This window comes from Canis lupus, chromosome 11 (genome assembly GCF_011100685.1).
Source record: "Canis lupus familiaris isolate Mischka breed German Shepherd chromosome 11, alternate assembly UU_Cfam_GSD_1.0, whole genome shotgun sequence".
In the NCBI taxonomy this organism is placed as follows: domain Eukaryota; kingdom Metazoa; phylum Chordata; class Mammalia; order Carnivora; family Canidae; genus Canis; species Canis lupus.
Window position 1 is genome coordinate 58066069 of NC_049232.1, and position 19787 is coordinate 58085855.

The window sequence follows — 19787 nt, forward strand, 5'->3', positions numbered from 1 at the left end:
TTAAAGCTCTCGTTTCTTTGGAAATGTTGTGCTTAGAAGACCTATCGAGTATAGAAAGAGCTATATTGAAGTCACCAAGTACAAGTGTATTATTATCTAAGTATTTCTTCACTTTGGTTATTAATTGGTTTAAATATTTGGCAGCTCCCACATTCGGGGCATATATATTAAGGATTGTTAAGTCCTCTTGTTGGATAGATCCTTTAAGTATGATATAGTATCCCTCTTCGTCTCTCACTTTGGGGTAAATTTTAGTTTATCTGATATAAGGATGGCTACCCCTGCTTTCTTTTGAGGACCAGTCGAATGGTAAATAGTTCTCCAACCTTTTATTTTCAGGTTGTAGGTGTCCTTCTGTCTAAAATGAGTCTCTTGTAGACAGCAAATAGGTGGGTGTTGCTTTTTTATCCAGTCTGAAACCCTGCGCCTTTTGATGGGGTCATTAAGCCCGTTCACATTCAGAGTTACTATTGAGAGATATGAGTTTAGTGTCATCATGATATCTATTCAGTCCTTGTTTTTGTGGACTGTTCCACTGAACTTCTTCTTAAAGGGGAATTTTAAGAGTCCCCCTTAAAATTTCTTGCAGAGCTGGTTTGGAGGTCACATATTCTTTCAGTTGCTGCCTGTCTTGGAAGCTCTTTATCTCTCCTTCCATTTTGAATGAGAGCCTTGCTGGATAAAGTATTCTTGGTTGCATGTTCTTCTCATTTAGGACCCTGAATATATCCTGCCAGCCCTTTCTGGCCTGCCAGGTCTCTGTGGAGAGGTCTGCTGTTACCCTAATACTCCTCCCCATAAAGGTCAGGGATTTCTTGTCTCTTGCTGCTTTAAGGATCTTCTCTTTATCTTTGGAATTCGCAAGCTTCGCTATTAAATGTCGAGGTGTTGAACGGTTTTTATTGATTTTAGGGAGGGATCTCTCTATTTCCTGGATCTGAATGCCTGTTTCCCTTCCCAGATTAGGAAAGTTTTCAGCTAGGGTTTGTTCAAATACATATTCTGGCCCTCTGTCCCTTTCGGCGCCCTCGGGAACCCCAGTTAAACGTAGGTTTTTCTTCCTCAGGCCATCGTTTATTTCCCTTAATCTGTCTTCGTGGTCTTTTGATTGTCTGTCTCTTTTCCCTCAGTTTCCTTCTTTGCCATCAACTTGTCTTCTATGTCACTCAGTCGTTCTTCCACCTCGTTAACCCTCCTCGTTAGGACTTCTAGTTTGGATTGCATCTCATTCAATTGATTTTTAATTTCTGCCTGATTGGATCTAAATTCTGCAGTCATGAAGTCTCTTGAGTCCTTTATGCTTTTTTCTAGAGCCACCAGTAGCTGTATGATAGTGCTTCTGAATTGGCTTTCTGACATTGAATTGTAATCCAGATTTTGTAACTCTGTGGGAGAGAGGACTGTTTCTGATTCTTTCTTTTGAGGTGAGGTTTTCCTTCTAGTCATTTTGCTCAGTGCAGAGTGGCCTAAAACCAGTTGTATTGGGAAAAGGAGAAAAAGAGAGAGAGAGAGAGAGAGAGAGAGAGAGAAGGAAAAAAAGAGAAAAAGAAAAAAGAGAAAGGGAAGAAAAAAAGGAAAAAAGAAGAAAAAGAAAGAAAAAGAAAGAAAGGTGAAAAAAAAGGGTGGGGGAAGCAATCAGAAATCAAAAAGAAAAAAAAAAAACACAACACGGGAGTATCTTCTGATTCTTTATACTTTAAGTCCCTTGACTTCCCCTGGAACTTGTCCGTCTAGCTGGTCTTCTGGGGGAGGGGCCTGTTGTGCTGATTTTCAGGTGTTAGCACTTGGGGGAGCTGCTCTGCCCCCTGCCTGGAGCAGGGCTCAGTGGGGGTTGTTTACCCCGTGAGGCCCCAGGAGGAACAACCGCAGTGGTGGGGCCAGCTCTGGAGCACTGGAGTCACCTCCAGCAGTAGCTCCAGAGCTCTCCGTCTGCAGGGCCTGGAGGCTCCGGGGCGGGGCCGCTGATCTGCTCAGCTGGGGCAGGAGCGTCCTTGCTGTCCTGGGATCTCCCGGCCTCTGCCTGTCCTGGCGGAGGCCGGATCCTGGGCTGTGTCCCGGCGCCCAGTGCTCCCGGTCTGCGCTGTTGGATTTGCGCTCCCGCCCCGCAGCCCCCTCCGCGGAGCTGCCCCCGAGTCCCCCGAGCTGCTCCCGCCCCGCAGCCCCCTCCGCGAAGCCGCCCCCGAGCCCCTCCGAGCTGCTCCGGGCCCCGCCGTGCGCGCTGCAGCCCTTAGGGAGCTCGGCGCACTCTCCCGGGGCGCAGGTGCTGTTAGTGTCCCCGGGAGCCCGAGGGCATCCCCGCCCTCCTGGGTCCTGCTCCAACTCTCTGGGAGCCCCTTTCCGCCCGGGCAGGTTGATGCAGCTCCTGCTTCTCCGGGACGGGGCTCTCCTGTCCTGGGGACACTCCCCCGGGCTCAGCCTCGCGGGGCCCCTCCCCCTTGGAGGGCCTTTTGTTTCTTTATTTCTTTTTTCCCCCGTCTTCCTACCTCGATAGAAGCGCGAACTCTTCTCACTGTAGCGTTTCAGCTGGTCTCTCTTTAAATCTCAGGCCGAATTTGTAGATTTTCAGGATAATTTGAAGGTTATCTAGGTCATTTGGTGGGGACAGGTGATTTGGAGACCCTACTCTTCTGCCATCTTGCCCCTCCTCCCTATATATATTTTTTTAAATAGAAAATATAGCCCCTTATTTTCTTCATGGGGAGTGGACTGCTCTCAATGCCCTACCTTGTTCTACTACAGATAGCAGTACAAAGGCAGCTGAGGATGTGATGCTGACCTCTAACTGGTGTGACTACAGTGACTGGGAGTTCGAAGTGGTAACACCTCCATCACCGAGCAGACAGGTCATTTGCAGGGAAGGTTGGTGCAGGCACTGACACAGCTCTTGAATTTGTTCAGTTTGCCTCTTATTTCCTGATGACTCATCCTTTTTCCCAAATCCTGAATTTCCATGTTGGGTGTATGGGTGTGGAGGGGAGAGGTTTCTGTGTATATTATAGGGTGTATCTATTGCTTTGTAACAAGTTACTTCAAGACATAGTGACTTTAAGGCAATGTTTGTTATCTCAGTTTTTGAATGCTGGGAATCCAGGTAGCAAGGGATCCTCTGCTTTGGGGCCTCTCACAGTGTTCAGATAAGGGGGAAGGCAGAGACTGGGGTCATATCTCAAGGTTCAGCTGGGAAAATATTCACTTCCAAGGTCACTCATTTGGTTGTTGGCTGGCCTCCCTTCCTCAAGAGTTGTTGGACTGAGGGCTTCTGTTTCTCACTGGCTGGTAGCCAGAGGCTGCTCTCAGTTCCTTGCCATGTGGGCCTCTTTCTAGAACATCTCACAACATGGTAGAGTGAGCAGGTTAGAGGGCAAGAAAGAACACCAGCAAGAGAGAAAGGACTAGCAAGACAGAAGTCACTTTTGTACTTAATCTCAGAAGTGATATCCTATCGACTAATTATATTCTGTTAGTGAGAAGCAAATCACTAGGTCTAGCACATGCACACATGGAGGATTACATAAGGGTGTGAATACCAAAAGGCAGAGATTATTGGGAATCATTTCAGATGCTCCCTGAAACATTGGGTTTCTTCTTCAGTAATTACTCCACATATTTTGAATATTCATACATTCATTGTATGACCTTGGGGATGGTAGTTGGGGATGGTACTTTCCTAAGCCAGTACCTTGGGGATGGTACTTTCCTAAGCCAGATCCTATTTTTGCTATATTTTATAGAATTTCCTTGAAACTTATGGCTGATTAATGGGTTTATTTTCTGAGTTATACTAAGGATGAATTTTTTCCGCTGATATGTCAAAGGGAATTTGGGAGGGAAGGGAGTTGATTATGTAGAATCAAACATTGTGTTTATATGAAACTGATTTTTTTTTCTAAAATGTAGATGCACAGGCAGTACAGTTTTTGAGGTCTTGCATATGAAGATGTCTTACTGTTGGTATTTACCCATAAAAGAGTTGTGTGGATGTCAAATATTGATATATATTCATTTTTCCTCAAAACTGCTAACATTAATTCATTATCTCTTCATTTTTATTGCTGTAGAGGAGAAGTCTGAGGTAAGTAGGTTTTTGGTTATTGTTAGTAGATCCTTTTTAGTGCTCTCCTCATATCATCTAAGGATTCAGCATTTCAGTGTGTGCTAATAGTATCCTACCACAATCATCTGTGACTTTCTGCCTGAGCACTTCTCCCAGCATTTTGGCTAAAGATGGTTGGGAGTTCAGGATAAATATCCCAGCTTCCTGACTTTGGTGGATAATATTGAGGTGTGCTCTGTATTCCTAGATTTCTCCATTAGGCTCCTGATGCCCATAGCTGCAACCAACTTAATATAAAGCCCTTTGAAGATTCCTTTTTCTTCCTTGTCTCATGTTCCCAAGCTCCTGTAGGTGCTTCCTGGAAGCATCATAATCTGCTTTTGGGGGAACCCTGGAAGACTTTTTTTTGTAGGGGAGTTTGTTTAGGTATAGGTAACCTTGTTCAGATGTTTAAAGGATATTTATTTATTTATTTATTTATAGTCAGGTGTTTATTAAAAATCTGATCTACCATCTTAGCATTTTCCACTAACTTGAGGGGCAGAAACCTTCACAGGCTTTACAATCTTTTGCTTATGTGCTGCCTTTGTGGGAGCCTTAGCAGCAGCATTGCACAAAAATAAATTCGAAATGGATTTAAAGAGACCTAAATTTGAGACCTGAAAACAAAAATCCTAGAGGAGACATAGGCAGGCAGTTACTTCTTTGACATTGGCCATAGCAACTTCTTTCTAGCTATGTCTTCTGAGGCAAGGGAAACAAAAGCAAAAATAAATTATTGGAATTTCGTCAAAATAAAAAGCGTCTGCACAGCAAAGGAAACAAACTAAACGGCAATCTGCAAAGTGGGGAAGATATTTGCAAATGACATATCTTATAAAAGGTTAGTATCCAAAATCTATAAAGAACTTATAAAAATCACACCCAAAAATGAATAATCCAATTTAAAAATGGACAGAAGACATGAATAGACATTTCAAATAAGACACACAGATGGTCAACAGACACATGAAAAGATGCTCAGTATCACTCATCATCAGGGAAATGCAAATCAGAACTACAAGGAGATACTAACTCACATCTGTCAGAATCGTTAAAATCAAAAACACAAGAAACAAGAGGTTATGTTTCTTTAACTCATTTTTCCTGGACTTTAGAAACCCTTTAAAAAATATATGCTCAGCTTTCCTTAATTTAAAGATTTGATCAAACGATAGTTTTGATTATATCTTCTTTTTCAATTTATTCTGATGTCTTTTTCATGAAGTTCAATTTGTCTTGGTATCTCTTCTAAAATCACTAGGTATTACTAAATGTCCAAATATTCTTTTTCTGTTCTCTTCTCCCATATGATTCTCTCTCTGATTATTTACCTATATTTATCCTCATTACCTGCATTCTAAAAATGTGTTTCACATTTGTTATTTGTTACCCACATCACTCATTCAAATATCTGTAGCCTCAGTTCTTCTCTTTGCTTACTCAGTGTGGTCTTAAATTCTGCTATTGTGTCTTCCTACTCTTTCATTATCTTATCCTCTTTTTTCTCATCTCAGCTTTTAATATGACTTGTTTTATTTTTATGTATGACATATCTTTTATAATTTACTAAAATTTTCTTGTAGATCCTACATTTGATGATTTTGTTAGAGCTGTGCCTCTCTCTGGATCTTCTGGATGCTACTCTTCCCTCGTGTTCTATCGTTTTATATTTATTTTGTTTCATATTGACATTTCCTCTCTACTTGTCCTTACTAAATTAAACATCTGTCTAGACTTAGTGTTTATCAACAAATAGTATGATTACTTTGGCCTATGTGCTTCTCTCTATTTGTGCAGAGGTCAAATCCCTTCCTCAGTTCCCTTGTTGGAAGAGGGAAGATTCCTGTACACAGGAATTAATTTCCATTTTCTAGCAGGCATGAATCCATTGAGGGCTTCTCTTCATTGCCTAATATTCAAGGATATTAAGAACTATAATTAAATTTCCTAGGATGCTCCATGCCATTTCCAGTTATGCCCACTGCTAACCCCTCCCTCTATTTTCTGCCTAATTATTCATTCAGATTGATAGAACTCTGCATGGATGTAGCACAATGCCAGGGGAGGTCGGAAGGAGTAGTTTCAGAAGTTCAGAGGTTGCCACTCTCCATGGTACTGTAGAGGGATGATTTCTCAGAGCAGACCCTACAGTTTGTCTAAGAAACATATTTTGTTGCAAGGGTTATAGTAGATTTTTCCTACTTTTTTCACATGGTCCTTTTTCCTAAACCAAAGCTGGTCAATGACATGAGCTGATGCTTGGGTCTATATTCTAAATCCACGTGCATATTTCTTATAACTTTACTAGTTTGTCTAGGATTTTGGCACTAGATTGCATGGCAGACTTAATTTTTAGTGGCCTTGTGAATTATCTTTTTTTAATGTGTTATCATTAATATTTCTGTGAAAGATTGGGAGATACTGGTTTAGTAAATGTTATTGAGATGCTCTTTCAAATGAGAAATCTCATGTTTGCATATGCTATAATAAATTCATAATAGATTTTGTCTAATTAGTTGAATACAATGTATAGCAATAAGGCTTTGTGATTTCTCGTGTATTAAACTTTACTCGTAAGTAACATTATTTTCTATTACAGTATTGAAACATCATCCATGACAAATAACTTTATACACCTGCTTTATTATATCTTAAATGTCTACCTTAAAATTATTTTTGAGGCAACCACCTCAACTTCAGTCTATCTGCTGATCCTGAGGAATATTACTGTCAAAAATTATGATGGAGTACCCCAAAATGTACATATTCATGGCCATTGCTTCATGTCTATCCTCAGAATTCATGATTACATCCAATATAGTGACAGAAAGTCAGGGGAAGACATTCAGGAAAGCAAAACATAAGCCATGCAAAGTGCTTCCCCATCTTTAACAGGTATTAAAAACATCAGCTTGAGAATGATTGATATGCAGGAGGATATCATAAAAGTACAGGCATTTGAAGGCCTTTTTGGTTATGCTACTAAAAATAAAAAGATGTGAAGCTAGACTTCAAAATTCATGTGCTTGTCCATCTGAGTTTAAACTTTAGCTCTGGCCACCTTTGATTAACAGTAGAGCCACCAGACTATTCAGCATATAAAGATATAGGTCTGTGGACCAGAGATCAAATGTTGCTTAACATTGAGGAATAGAAAAATCTGCACATTTAGTTATTTTTAGGAGTATGCCAGAGCATCTTTGATGGGTTTCTGAGAACCGACTGTGTGAATCTCTCAAATTCTGCATTCAGTGATAACCACAATGGCAGCTTGAACCCAACTGTGTTGGGAAAGTTTATGTCATAGGAATTGGCAAATGCTACATTTAGGTCTTTTCCCTCTAGCCAGTTGTTATACATTAATCAAGACATCATTATTATTAGGGCCGTTTTTATACTTTCTTTCTTGATTTATATGATTATAGTTTATTTATATTAAAATCTCTGACCATCATAGTGAATGAGTTAGCAAGTGATATTGGATTTGAATTTTTATAAATTTGCTTTTACACAAGAGAATCCCATATTCAAGCAGTGGTTTGCACCTTCTTTCTCATAAGGAATTATTAGTTGTGGCTAATAACTGCAAAGAGACAACTGTAAGCTAGATCTTTGACATTTTAAAAAATGATTAATCTTTCCAAACTAAAAGAGGTACTTCTAGTCTAGGTTTTTAAAGCTTTAATATCTTTTGGGCTATTGTGAACATTGCTGCTCTAAGCATTGGGGTGCATGTGCCCATTTGAATCAGCATTTGTGTATCCTTTGAATAAATACCTAGTAGTGCAATTGCTGGGTGGTAGGGTAGTTCTGTTTTTAACTTTTTGAGGAAACCCCAATACTGTTTTCCAGAGTGGCTGCACTGTGTACACACACACACACACACACACACACACACCGGAATATTACTGAGCCACCAAAAAGAATGAAATCTTGCCGCTTGCAATGATGGGGATGGAACTAGAGGGTATTATGCTAAGTAAAATAAGTCAGTCAGAGAAAGTCAAATACCATATGATTTCACTCATATGTGGAATTTAAGAAGCAAAACAGATGAACATAGGAAAGGGAAGGAGAAGTAAAATAAGATTAAAATAGAGAGTGAAGCAAACTGTAAGAGATGCTGAACTCTAGGAAGCAAACAGGGTTGCTGGCAGGGAGGTGGGTAAGCGGGGAAAGGATAATCGAGTGATGGGCCTTATGGAGGGCACTTGATGTAATGAATACTGGCTATTATATGCAAATGATGAATCACTAAATTCTACCGCAGAAACTAATAATACAGTATATGTTAACTAAATTGAATTTAAATAAGGAACAAAAAGGAAGCCTCCAGTTTTAATGATAACAGACATAATTTCATTTGCCCTAGAGAGTGTTTTATCAATGAGTATGCCTGGTTTAGAGGCCTATTTCCAGCTCTGCTCCATCACCCTAAAGCATGGAGGGTCCATCACCCTGAAGCATGGGGGCAGGTAGTCTGGGAGGAGCACCCTGAGAAGAAAGGAAGCAGGGCTTCCAGGAAACTGCTGGCTTTTGACTCTGGTGCCCTCTCCATTTCTCTCAGCCTCCCTGGTATTTCTTTCTTCCTCAGTGTTTCTGGTTCTCCTTTCATCATGATGTCATTTATTGTTTATTGCATCTATATCTCAGACTTTAATTTTAAAAAAGAAACAGTTGATGGGAAAGCCAAGTATATGGTCATATAAGTTACCCAGGTAAGAAAGCAATTTGTCATCTCTTTAAACTGATATTTTAAAAATGAATGTTCAATATTTATTTGAGAAGGAAGGAATGTCAGCACCTGTTAAGAATCTTTTGTTGTTTGAACATAAAAGCAATATTCCTGTCTATTTTGCAGGACCAATTTACATGTAGTTAGCTGTGAAAGGAACTGAGAATGCAGGACTGAGTTAACTGGCACTCTATTTTCAAGTTGATTCAGAAATATTTTAATGTTCCATAAAGAAGTGCTTCTTAACCAGTCATGTGCATATCTATCACCTGAAAATCTTGTTGAGAGCAGATTCAGTGAATTCTAATTCAGTTGGTCTGAGGCAGGGCCTGAGATCTTGCATTCCTAACATGGTTCCTTTTTGTTGCTAATGTTTCTGGTCCATGGAGCACACTTTGGGGGAGTGTCACATCCCCTTTAGTCTGGCTGGAATGAAAGGGTCAGTATTTCTGTATGAAAAGTAAGGGGACCATAAGCTAGTTGCCTCTTTTTAAACTTTTCTTTCTTCCTCCCTCACTGTCTCCCTCCCCTCCTTCCTTCTTTTAACTTATGGAACCTTAAAGCAGTTTTTTGGGGGTGAGTGGTTTATTACATTACCCCTGACATTAAAGAAATTCCCTATTTATTTTAGATATCTTGCCAAAAAAGGAAGTTTTATGCTCTTAGGAGAGAAGTATATGATTATGTGATTTTAGAATTTGATTTCAAAGTTGCTGCTCTGAACATGAGGTATGAAAGCCCTGATAGGCCTATACTTGTGACTTTTAAAATGATAAGATTTTGATCTACTCTGTAGATTTTGATCTATTCTGATCTACTTTTCTACTTTGCAGAAAACATTATAGTAAAAAAAGGACATTGAAATTGAAAAAACATAAAACCCACCCGTGATGATATTTTATTTATTTATTTTTTTACCCGTGATGATTTAAAGTGAACAATTAGACAATGATATTTCTGTAAGAATAGTCATGATAACCATGTGAATTTACATCTTCATGTACTAGGGCATTCTGGTATATGAATATGGGAATATGAAGTTGTTGTGCATAATGTGGATCCCTCACCCCACATGAAGTTCTCAACTCTGTAAGTCTGAGCAGACCACAAGCTGCCTATGATGTATTCTTGGCTAGGAACATATTAGATGCTCAATAAATACTTGTTGAGGAACTGAATCCAAAGGAAACTCATATGCATATTTGCATATCAGCCTACATAAACAATGCCTACCACAAATACATGCTTCCAGAAATGATCCTTCCAGTACTAACCTCTTTAGACCTGGAAGATAAGCAATGTTCTTTTGTTGGGCTCTATGTTCTGATGCCCACTTCTGTCTGTAAAGCTCTCCTCAACCATTTTAGCCAACATTGAGCTCTTTTCTTTCAAACACAGCATTTATCCTACTCTTTATTTCTGCCATTTGTATTTTTTTAAGATTGCATTTCCCAAAACACAGCAATTCTTAAAATCAGAAACAATGTGATATTATTCTCATGGGTTCCATTGCACTTAGCATAGAGCAGGCATTCAATAAAAAATACTATTAAATTGAGTTCTTGTTTTAATAAGATGATTGTTGATGAGCCTTTATTTATTAGATATCTCTGTCAGATATTTTAGGCAAATCCCAGTCTTTCCAGATTCAACCAAACAAACTATGTCATTACTTTAAGAAATTTTCTTGTGACTCAGCCTTTAAAACACCCATAGAATAAGATACTTCTTCATTGAAAAGACTTAGGTATATTTCACCAAGGCTCAGCTAGGCATGGTTGTCAGTGTATTTCCCTAAGGTACAGTTAAAGAGAACTTTGTTATATTGCCGTCAGATACTATGGTTTGATGTTTCCTCAAGGATCAACTGAGCGTGATTTTCATATGATTACTTCAACCAATGAATACTCTGAAAAGAGCAAACTTAGCTAAAAGTGGAGGAAACAACTAAGTATTTTAAAATGCATTTACTAATTAACATTCCTAAAAACTTACTGTAAGTAATAAACTATTCTAGGTGCTTCACTTTAAGGGTTTATTTTTTCTTTGTAAGAGCAGTATGAGGTAATATACAAACAACTGATTGTCGGTCTCTCAAGAGCATAATTTTCAGAAATTATTTTCTGAGAACAATAAACATAATTAAAAAAATAAAGGCAACCATTAATAACATAAGTCCATTCATTGTTATTAATGTATGCCATGCCAGTACTACTAACATAAAACAGAAAGATAGTGACAAATGGATGGATCTAGAAAGTATTATACTGAGTGAAATAAGTTAGAGAAAGACAAGTATCATGTGATTTCACTTACATGTGGATTCTAAACAACAAAACAAATGAACAAACAAACAGACCCATAAATACTGAAGATAGACTTGTGGTTTCAGAAGGGAAGGGGGCAGAAGGATGGGCAAAATGAGTGAAAGGGAGTGGGAAAAAAAGCCAAAAGCACAAAGGGCTAATTTTTAGAAAATTGGAACAGTGTTATGAACATAAGCTAGAAAAACAAACTCAGAGGTTGTATAGCAACCTTCTTTACACTGGTTGAGACTGCTGAAAGCTACCAGTTAATCTACTACATAAGTAACACTCTTGTCAGCAATGTGGTAAAGACTAAAGAGTTTGGAAAATGATTAGAAATTCAAGAATGTCCTCTGAGAGTATAATAAATGTGTCATCAAACTCAATGCCAAACACAAATCTGTCAAGTAGGAGCAATTTCCTAGGTGATTGGGAAACTCAGATCAACTCCAATATGCCACATTGAGGGTTTCTGAGTTGTTTCATCAACCTAAATATGAGGCCACAACTAAAGTGCAGTTTTGGTGAAACCTATCAGGACTGCAAGGATGGAACAAAATTGAACAAGGCCATATATAGGAGAATAGATTGCATCAGAAAATAAGCAGCTTATATTAGATGAGCTCAAATGGGCTAACCTAAGAGCAAAGACAGGATAAACTTATATGATCACTCTAAATTATGGTCTCAAACCAGGGTACCTTGGGTAAATATGACAGGGAGAGTTCAAAAGGCTGAGGGAAGTCTCTGCATTTGTCTTCACAAAACAAATACAGTCTTAAGCAGTGGTAATGAATCATGTGTGACAGCTACACCCACACATGCCCTCAGTGTCCTCTCTCAAAGGAAGGTGAAATGAGCTAAAGATATACAAAGTCTTATTTCTACCTTAATCATGTATAACTCAGATAGGGATGATGGGGCTTATACCTTCAGAACGTTAGTCTTTAAACATGTCTTTTGAGCTACAAGAAACCTAAATATCTCGCAGGTTGGTTTGTTTGGTATTGATTTATTAAGAATATGAAGGAGCTTAAAACAAGAATATAAATAAATAATGGCAAAATTTAAATAAAGAATATAGGAAGGCAATAACAGGATGAATATAAGCATGTGTGGAAAGACAACAGGGAGATTTTATGTAGGTTGGTCTATTTGCTCCTCACTTGTAGTCCGATAGTGCAGGCCCACCCTCAGTAAAGCCTGTTTGACAAGTGACAAAAGGTGGTTGAAATGAAAAGGTCATGTGGATTATAACATTTAAAAGATGGTCTTTTCAATAAATTGTACTGGACTAAACATCCACATGCAAAAAATAAAATTTATACACAGAGCTACACAAAAATTAATTCAAAATGGATCACAAAACTAAATGTAAAATGCTAAACTATAAAACTCCTAGGAGATAATAGGGGAGAAAACCAGCATGGCCTTGGGTATGGTGATGACTTTTTAGATAAACACCAAAGGCATGATCCATGAAAGAAACAAGTGATAAACTAGTCTTGACATAAACAACAACAACAGCAACCACAATAACAACAAAAACGTCTGCTTTGTGAAAGACAGTATCAAGAGAATGAGAAGACAAGCCACACACTGGAAGAAAATATTTGCAAAATACATATCTGATAAAGGACTATTATCTAAAATGTACAGAGTTCTTAAAACTTCACAATAATAAAAAAAAATCCAATTTAAAAATTGGCCGAAGACCTAACAGACACCTTAACCAAAAAAGGTATATACAAAGCAAAAAAACATATGGAAAGATGCTCCACATTATATGTCATCAGGGAAATACAAATTAAAACAGCAGTGAGATACTACTATATACCTATTGGGATGGCCAGAATCTAGAACGCTGACAACACCAAATGTTGACAAGGATGTGGAGCAGCAGGAACTCTTAATCATTGCTGGTGGGAGTAGAAAATGGTATAGTTACTTTGGAAGACAGTTTAGTCATTTCTCACAAAACTAAGCATACTTTTACGATACAGTCAGGCAGTCATGCTACTTGGTATTTATCCAAAGGAGTTGAAAATTTATGCCCACATAAAAACCTGCACATGGAGGCTTATAGCAACTTTATTCGTAATTGCCAATATATGGAAGCAACAAAGATGTCCTTCAAGTAGGTGAATGTGAGATTAATAAACTGTGTTACATATAGACGAAGAAAAATTATTCAGCATTAAAATGGAATGAGCTATCAAGCCATGAAAAGACATGGAGGAAATTTAAATGCATATTACTAAGTAAAAGAAACCAATATGGAAAGGTTGTAAACTATATGATTCCAACTATATGATGTTCTGAAAAAAAAAACTGGAGATAGTGAAAAGACTGGGGTTGGGGATTTGGGAGGGATGAATAGGGAGGATTTTTAGGGCAGTGAAAATACTCTGTATGATAACATAATGATGTATACATGTCATTATAAAATTGACCACACCCATAGAATGTACAACACCAAGAGTAAACCCTAAGGTAAATTACAGACTTTGGGTGATTATGATGTGTCGGTGTTGGTTCATCAGTTATGCAGATGTACCATTCTGGTAGGGATGTGAATAATGGGAGAGGCTATGTGTGTGTGAGGATAGGAGGTATGGAAAATCTCTGTACCTTTCTCTTAATTTTGCTGTGAACCTAAAACTGTTCTTAAATAAAGAAAAAAATCAGATAAGTTGGCCTTTTACTGCCTAAATCCTGAATCAAACTATCTTCTTTTCCTTCAAAAGGTAATTAAAAATCCCACAGGCAATAATCCCTTAAATTCAGGAAATCAATGATTTTTCAAATAAAGCTTTTCAAAATCAAGCTATACTTGAATAAAAAAAAAAAGAAGGGATCCCTGGGTGGCGCAGCGGTTTGGCGCCTGCCTTTGGCCCAGGGCGCGATCCTGAAGACCCGGGATCGAATCCCACGTCGGGCTCCCGGTGCATGGAGCCTGCTTCTCCCTCTGCCTGTGTCTCTGCCTCTCTCTCTCTCACTGTGTGCCTATCATAAATAAATAAAAAAAAAAAATTAAAAAAAAAAAAAAAAAAAAAAGAAGAGGTGGAAAAATTATTATTATTGTTGCTATTATTTTACTAATATAAATGTATTATTCTATAGTTACTACTATTCTGAAGGGAAACATAAAGAAAGACTTTGTAAATTGGTCAACTTAATTCCTCTGAAATCTCTTAGGGCAATCATGCCTTGGATTTCCCACCAGCAGATAAATTGGCTGATAGTGTTTCCACAAGATTACAGCCTAGTCAGATAATGATTATTATCAAGGAAGAAGGATTTGAGGGGACATAAATGAGAGGAGTTGAAAGATGAAATTACATAAAAAAATAAAGTCAATTTGAGTTTTGTGAATAATTCAGCTCATGGATTTGAGAGATATATTTACTTAGTTTTTAAGAAATGAAGGTTTCTTTATTTCCAAATTATAACTTACAAGTCAAGAAGAGTTGGTTATCTTACTTAGCCTTCTAGAAAGTGGTGAATGCTATCACCTATGATGTTTTTAAAGTAGAAAAGAAAATGAAAATTAAATTCCTATCTCCCTCATTCCCTCTTTTCCTCCCTTTCTTCCTTCTTCTTTCTTGTTCTTCTTTTGTTCCTTTTATTAAATCAGCTTGCTCCTTTGGTGAATTTATAACTATTGAGCCCTATAGAAAACTGATAAAATACCCAGTTGGTTTATTTTTTTTTAAAGATTTATTTTTTTTAAGATTTTATTTATTTACGAGAGAGAGAGAGAGAGAGAGAGAGAGAAGGAGGCTTCCTGCAAGGAGCCTGATGTGGGACTCAATCCTGGATCCCGGGATCACGCCATGAGCCAAAGGCAGACACTCAACCACTGAGCCACCCAGGCGTCCCATAGCCAGTTGGTTTAATGCACTCCTTGGACAATGGTTTACTTTGATGGCCTGCTTAATGTTTTACCTATACTCACAACTGTTGCTCCACAGTTTTATCATGTCTATGGTGTGGCTACAGGACTGGGGGCAGGTCTTAGGGGAGAGGCCGCCTTGCAGACCATTAGATTTGGGGCAGCTGAATACAGCTAGAAGGATGAGGGAGATGGAGCTTGTCTTTCTACCCCAGGGCTTTAAAATAGTACATTGATGGATGAGGTTGGATTCATAGAGTAATGTAGAACACTTCCCTATTTGGTCTGCTTAGGGCTTGTTTTCTCCTCACTATTTGTAATTTCCATTTGACTGTCCCAGGGTGGAAAACCTAATGAAAACACGTGAAAAATTCACTTTGCATTCTTCCCTACCCCATGACTTCCATTTTTACACTTACCTTCAGCTGTTCTAAATTGATAAATAAATTGGGACTGGGTTTGGCAGCATGTCTTTATGCTTAAACTCTTCTGGGTTAATGTGTGACTCTTTTAACATGTGACTTCATGGACATCTGTTTTCATTTTAGGATCTTTTGCATATCTGTCTGAAAATCTCTAATATTGAAGGCCATTGCTTAGGCTGCAGGTAATCGGAGGACCAGAACACACAAAAATCTGAAGGTAGTTCATTAATTTATTTATTCATTCAACACATATATATTAAGTGTCCATTTTGTTCCAACCATTGTTATAAGCTTTTAAAGGAAAAAGCTGGTTAAAAGGATTCTATGTACAGAAGATCCAGTGTCAGGAATTGTTACTGTCATGGGTTGTACACATACTCAGTTATGTACCTGGACCCAAGACTTTACATCTAGGATTTGGCAGCCTCTAGGTATGGTTCATCATTTTCAAGGGTGCTTGGGGACTATATTTATAAGATACCAGATCACTTCCTTTTCAAAGTTTTATATATTTTTCCTTGGCTTATCATTTATTAAATTTCTTAAATGAGGTGATTTTTGAAAAGAGGCCATACCTTAAAATTTTAGCCAAAACCAACATTAACACATATATAATACAACTTGAGCAACATAGAACAGTATTTAAAACGATCTGGCAAAAACAGATCCTATAGTTGCAGCACTGAAAAGGTCTCAGTATCCAATTTCAGTTAGGGCTTCTACTACAAATTCTTACCACCACTCACTGGGACTGTCTTGAGAAACAGATTTGAAGGCCCAGGCCAGGAGTTTAAGAAAAATGTATAGCTTTCTTTACATAATATTACTAATAAGAAAAGATACCATGTGTTGAATATATGCTAATTGCCATGAATAAGTTATAATGTTACCAGCCTTAAGTTTGGAGAAGAAAAATGGGCCATTTTATAAGTCAGGAAGTTTTGCTTGTTGTCCTTCTGTGAGTAGATTTGTTAGATGGTTACACATAGATCCATTGGAGCAGTGTTGTGTTTGGGCAAATAGCCAAAATATCTAAAGATAAGTAATTAAATATAGTTTTGGCTCCAATGATCAGGAATTGAAAAAACTGCATTTATTTTACTGTCAGTCATTTGCTGTTAATGCTGGTTTTCTTTTTAAGCCACAAGAACAGGGGGGAGAATCCTAAACAAATATTGTTGGGTTCAGCTATCAAGTCCCAAACAACTGACAAAAATTAGAAAATCTAGATTCAGCCATACCAGCTAATAGGAATCCAAACCAAGGACTCCTTGGGGAGCATATCAAGATTTTGTGCATGTTCAAGTCCTTGTACCTGTTGACTGGGGATTAGAAACGTCCTTTTTTATTTGTTCGACAATATCAGCAAAGTAGTTCTTAGAGTTTATTGCTAATACTGAGAGAAAAGTCATATCAAGATGAACATGCTGATCATCACTGAAATTATTATGTGTGTAGTGTATCTTGTCTCCACAGACAAATGTGATTGACTTAAATAATTGTGAGACTTTTAATTCCTTAACTTTAGGAAAGGAAAAATTAAATATCAAGTGATCAATTGTCACAGAGGAGGGGTATGCTGGAGTAAAACATAGAAACAAAGAGAACTTTCTGGCTTTCATTTCCAAAACCTAAATTTTTGGAAAGTTGTAAAGAACTGTAGGCACACATAAAATATTTGAGAGTTTGAAGAGAGAAGGATCCCTTTCTCCATCTCTGAAGCCCAGGTAAGAAAAGGTTTCCTTAGAAAGGAGTGCTGTGGTTGTGGGTGCAAAACACAAGGAAAATGAAAGACTAGAGATTTAGTAGGGAAGGTTTTGCAAAGAATGGTCTTGTACCCTACTCCCCAGCACAATCCTAAATCTGAGTCATCACTGCCCACTTGGTTCTGGAGTAACAAATCAGGGTGGATCTCAAGACTCCTGCTAGTAATTCTGGAAAAATACTAAACCTCTCCCTTATAAAAGGTGATGAACTATTTTTGTCAGCATAAGGGAAGCTACCTTTAACACAAAGCTGTCTAGAAAGGAGAAGAGCAAATTCAAGGCAAGTTCATTGAACGGTTGGCCTCCTGATTGACATCAAGAACTGCTGTTTTACATGTGGAATTTAAGAAACAAAGCAAACAAACAACAGTAGAAGAGACAACCAGAAAAACATACTTTGAAATATAGAGAACAAACTGGTAGTTGCCAGAAGGGAGGTGGTAGGGGAATGGGTGAAATAGATGATGGGGATTTAGAGAGTATTTATCATCATGAGCACTGAGTAATGTATAGAATTGTTGAGTCACTATATTGTGTACTTGAAACTAATATAACACTGTATATTAATTATACTGGAATTAAAACTTAAAAAAGAACTCTATATTAAATTGCATGTGAAGCCCACATTGTATTTGGACTTTTTATCTATATAAAATATCTCCTTTATTATTAATTAAGCCAATCTGAATTAGGTATTCTGTTACTTGGAATCAGTGTTATCTTACATGGTAGGACAATTATCATTTTTATGTACCTTCTGTGTATGTCCAAAGCTTTAGACATAAACTCTGTCTTCATATCATCCTGAAAAGTGAACATCTTTGGGGCGCCTGAGTAGCTCAGTCTATTAACTGCCCAACTCTTGATTTCAGCTCAGCTCATGATCTCAAGGTCATGAGTTTGAGCCCCACATGGAGCTCTATGCTGGGCGTGGAGCCTGCTTAAGATTCTCTCTCTCTCTCTCTGCCCCCCCCCATACACCCTCTCTCTTTCTAAAAAAAGAAAAAAAAAGGAAAGAAAGTGAATATCATCATCTTCATTTTACAAATCAGAAGGCCAGGGCTCAGAATTGTTGCTCAAGATGACAGAGCAGGGATTTAGATCTGCATCTATTAAGACCTAAAGCCTGGATGCTTTCCTCTTTTACCATACTCCAATTATGGAATCCTAGGTTAGGTATTTTATTAAAGTTCTTTGTTCAGTGTGTCACATGCTTTTTGGTGACTTCTCTTTGGAACTACTTCCAACTACCAATGTTTTTTTGAGGGACAGGCTATACAGTGTACAAAGCACATTTTTTTTTTGCTGCTGGATCCCCAGAAAGGACTCAGGAAATACAAAATCAGTTATAATAAAGGATTAGAATCTATTTTGAAATAGACAAGTATTTAAGGAGCAGAATTGAATGCACTACATTTAAGGCCTGCCTTATATGGCAACATGAAGTAGCAGAAAGTGTGGGGGTTTGAGTTAGATAGACATGGCTAAAAATTCCAGCTTTAAGACATCTGGCTTTATAGAGTGGCAGATTAGATGTGCCTAGTAGATTCGCCACCAAAACTTCATTGAAAATCCTAAAGAATATGAAAAAATAACAAAATTAACAATGACAGTGACAGACTAGTTCAGAATCTGCCCTGACTTTTCACTGCATCATTGAAGGCAAAGGGCTTAGAAGCACTTTCTAGACAATATAACACGTGCTTCACCTAAAATAGTCTCTCTGGAGGGTATTGAAAAACCATGATCGATCTCCTCTCTATGTACCTACTCTAGGATAATGAAGAGACAGAAAAACAGTCAGAAAAACTTAGAGCCATTATACAGTTATTCATGAAATAACTCTAACCAGATGGAGCTGGAATCATCTCTTCCCTATTCTGTAACAGTTTCGCAGTCTGTCAACCCTCAAATGGCGAGCCGCTCTCTCTCATCCACGTAGTGAATACAACTGCAATGCTGTGCCTTCAGCATCTGAACGGATTGTAAGGAGGAGCAGTGCTAATCAGTCAAGGCTGTCTCATGACAAACATTGCACTTGGATTGAAAGACAAGTAAACAGAAAAACAACAACAAAAATACACAAACAAACCACAGAGGCAATTACAAAAATATTGACAAGGGGAAGACGCTCAGTAAATGTAGCGAGTGTGGTGAGATACCATTTTGAGATGCTAAGCTATTTTTTCCCCTCTGATGCGTCCTTTTTTCCTGTACCTCCCACCCCTGCCCCACTCAAGGAGCTGGGAAGTTCTGTGCTCCTTGCACAAGGCGGGGATGGGACAGGATAGAAGATAGAAACAAAGGAATATTATTGACAATATCTCCAAAAGCCTAAATTCTTAGGTAAGTGGGGAAGACTTTAGGCATGGACAACATGTTTAGGGTTAATGAAAAAGAGGTTTACCTTTCTACCCTAACTGGAGAAAGGGGGATGGATTGTTTCAGGGAGATGGCCCCTGTATTCTGCTTTCTGGAGGAGGTCTGGGCTTGAGAAAAGAAATAGATATGGAAAATTTAGAGAGAATGGGTGGGTCTTGGTTAGTTTGGCAGATTTAGGTGTC

At 38.2% G+C, this 19787-nt stretch overlaps 1 protein-coding gene across 1 annotated transcript in view; it reads left to right on the plus strand.

Annotated features, from left to right (window-relative positions):
* The window catches only part of PLPPR1 (phospholipid phosphatase related 1), a 404846-nt gene that overhangs the window by 39884 nt on the left and 345175 nt on the right, over window positions 1-19787 (plus strand). The window contains exon 2 of the mRNA XM_038552949.1: window positions 15581-15674. The gene's annotated coding sequence lies outside the window, so the exon portion shown is untranslated. The remainder of the gene's footprint in view (window positions 1-15580; window positions 15675-19787) is intronic.